The sequence below is a fragment of the Neovison vison genome, chromosome 6 (assembly GCF_020171115.1).
Source record: "Neovison vison isolate M4711 chromosome 6, ASM_NN_V1, whole genome shotgun sequence".
Taxonomy (NCBI): Eukaryota; Metazoa; Chordata; class Mammalia; order Carnivora; family Mustelidae; genus Neogale; species Neogale vison.
Window position 1 is genome coordinate 155,906,840 of NC_058096.1, and position 3,502 is coordinate 155,910,341.

The window sequence follows — 3,502 nt, forward strand, 5'->3', positions numbered from 1 at the left end:
AATCTTATTAATTCTTTCAAAGAACCAGATTCTAGGTTTGTTGATGTGTTCTGCTGTATCTACTGCACTATTGGATATTTGCCCTCAAAGATACAGATGTAGTGAAAACAGGAAGAAATTGACAATCAATCAAACAATAAATGTGATAGAACAAATCAATAAGAGAAGAGAGAATAACCACATGGTCCTCTCAATTAATGCAGGATAAGTGTTTGACAAAATACAGCATCCGTTACTGATTAGAATTCTTCAAAGTGTAGGGATGGAGGGAGCATTCCTCAGCTTCATATAATCTATCTATGAAAAAATAACAATATGAATGTCAGTCTCAATGGGGAAAAGTTGACAGTCTTCACTTTGAGATGAGGAACACTACAAAGATGCCCACTCTTGCCACGGTTGTTCAACGTAGTACTAGAAGTCCTAGCAACAGCAACCAGAAAACAAAAAGAAATAAAAGGTATTCAATTGGCAAAGAAGAAGTCAAAGTCTCTCTTTTTGCAGAAGACATAATACTTTATGTGGAAAACCCAAAAACTGGACCACCAGATTATTAGAACTCATACAGCAATTCAGTAATGTAGCTAGATAAATCAATGCACAAAAATCAGTTGTTTCTTATAAACTAACAATGTAACTTTAGAAAGTGAAATTAGAGAATCAATTCCATTTACCATAGCACCAAGAACCATAAGATACCTGGGAATAAACTTAATCAAAGAGGTGAAGATTCTGTACTTGAGGAGCTAAGAACATTCATGAAAGAAATTGAAGAAGACACAAAAATATGGAAAAGCATTCCATGCTTATGGATCCAAAGAATAAACATTGTTAAAATCTCTATACTACCTAGAGCAATCTATAGTTTCAATGCCATCCTGCTCAAAATTCCACTGGCATTTTTCAAAGTGCTGGAACAAAAAATAAAAAAAATTTTTGTATGGAAATAGAAGAGACCCTGAATTGCTAAGGAAAAGTTAAAAAATAAACACAAAACTGGGAGCCTCACATTGCCTGACTTGAAGCTTTATTACAAAGCTGTGATCACCAAGACAGCATAATACAGCACAAAAACAGACACATAGACCAGTGGAACAGAGTAGAGAGCCCAGATATGGACCCTCAACTCTATGGTCAATTAATCTTTGACAAAACAGGAAAAAATATACAGTGGAAAAAAGAGAGTCTCTTCAATAAATGGTGATGGAAAAACTGGACAGCTACATGTAGAAGAATGAAACTTGACCATTCTCTTACACCGTACACAGAGATAAACTCAAAATGGATAAAAGACCTCAACGTGAGACAGGAATCCATCAGAATCTTAGAGGAGAACATAGGCAGTAATCTCTTTGATATCAGCCACAGCAACTTCTTTCAAGATACGTCTCCAAAGGCAAAGGAAACAAAAGTGAAAATAAACTTCTGGGACTTCATCAAATTCAAAAACTTCTGCACAGCAAAGGAAACAGTCAAAAAAACAAAGAGGCAACCCATGGAATGGGAGAAGATATTTGCAAATGACAGTACAGACAAAAGGTTGATATCCAGGATCTATAATGAACTCCTCAAACTCAACACACACGAAACAGGCAAACACATCAAAAATGGGCAGAAGATATGAACAGACACTTCTCCAATCAAGACATACAAATGGCTATCAGACACATGAAAAAATGCTCATCATCATTAGCCCTCAGGGAGATTCAAATTAAAACCATATTGAGATATCACCTTACACCAGTTAGAATGGCCAAAATTAACAAAACAGGGAACAACATGTGTTGGAGAGGATGTGGAGAAAGGGGAACCCTCTTACACGGTTGGTGGGAATGCAAGTTGGTGCAGCCTCTTTGGAGAACAGTGTGGAGATTCCTCAAGAAATTAAAAATAGAGCTTCCCTATGACCCTGTAATTGCACTCCTGGATATTTACCCCAAAGACACAGATGTCGTGAAAAGAAGGGCCATCTGTACCCCAATGTTTATAGCAGCAATGGCCACAGTCGCCAAACTATGGAAAGAACCAAGATGCCCTTCAACAGATGAATGGATAAGGAAGATGTGGTCCGTATTATGCCTCCATCAGAAAGGATGAATACCCAACTTTTGTAGCAACATGGACGGGACTGGAAGAGATGATGCTGAGCGAAATAAGTCAAGCAGAGAGAGTCAATTATCATATGGTTTCACTTATTTGTGGAGCATAACAAATAGCATGGAGGACAAGGGGCATTAGAGAGGAGAAGGGAATTTGGGTAAATTGGAAGAGGAGGTGAACCATGAGAGACTATGGACTCTGAAAAACAATCTTAGGGGTCTGAAGTGGCGGGGTGGTGGGAGGTTGGGGTACCGGGTGGTGGGTATTGTAGAGGGCACGGATTGCATGGAGCACTGGGTGTGGTGAAAAAATAATGAATAATGTTTTTCTGAAAATAAATAAATTGAAAAAAAAAGGAAAAAAAATCAGGTGAAGATATCCTGTGGAAAAAATAGAGTATCTTTTATAAATTCTGCTGGGAAAATTTGGCAGCTATGTACAGAAGAATGAAACTCAACCATTCTCTTACACCATACACAAACATAACCTCTAAATGGATAAAAGACATCAACATGAGGCAGGGATCTATCAAAATCCTAGAAGAGAACATAGGCAGTAACCTCTTAGATATCAGCCACAGCAACTTCTTTCAAGATATGTCTCCAAAGGCAAAGGAAACAAAAGTGAAAATGAACTTTTGCTACTTTATCAAGATCAGAGGCTTCTGCACAACAAAGGAAACACTCTACAAAACAAACAGGCAACCCACAGAATGGGAGAAGATATTCTCAAATGACACTACAGACAAAGGGCTGATTATCCACGATCTATAAAGAACTCCTCAAACTCACCCCCAAAAAACAGATAATCACGTCAAAAAATGGGCAGAAGACATGAACAGACACTTCTCCAAAGAAGACCTACAAATGTCTAACAGACACATGAAAAAATGTTCATAATCATTAGCCATCAGAGAGATTCAAAGCAAAACTACATTGCAATACCACCTTATACCAGTTAGAATGGTCAAAATTAATGAGACAGGAAACAACATGTGTTGGAAAGAATGTGGAGAAAGGGGAATACTCTTACACTGTTGTTTTCAATGCACATTGGTGCAGCCACTTTGGAAAACAGTGTGGAGATTCCTTAAGAAATGACAAATAGAACCCCTCAGATTGTTTTTCAGAGTCCATAGTCTCTCATGGTTCACCTCCTCTTCCAATTTACCCAAATTCCCTTCTCCTCTCTAACGCCCCTTGTCCTCCATGCTATTGGTTATGCTCCACAAATAAGTGAAACCATGTGATAATTGACTCTCTCTGCTTGACTTATTTCACTCAGCATCATCTCTTCCAGTCCCGTCCATGTTGCTACAAAAGTTGGGTATTCATCCTTTCTGATGGAGGCATAATACTCCATAGTGTATATGGACCACATCTTCCTTATCCATTCGTCCGTT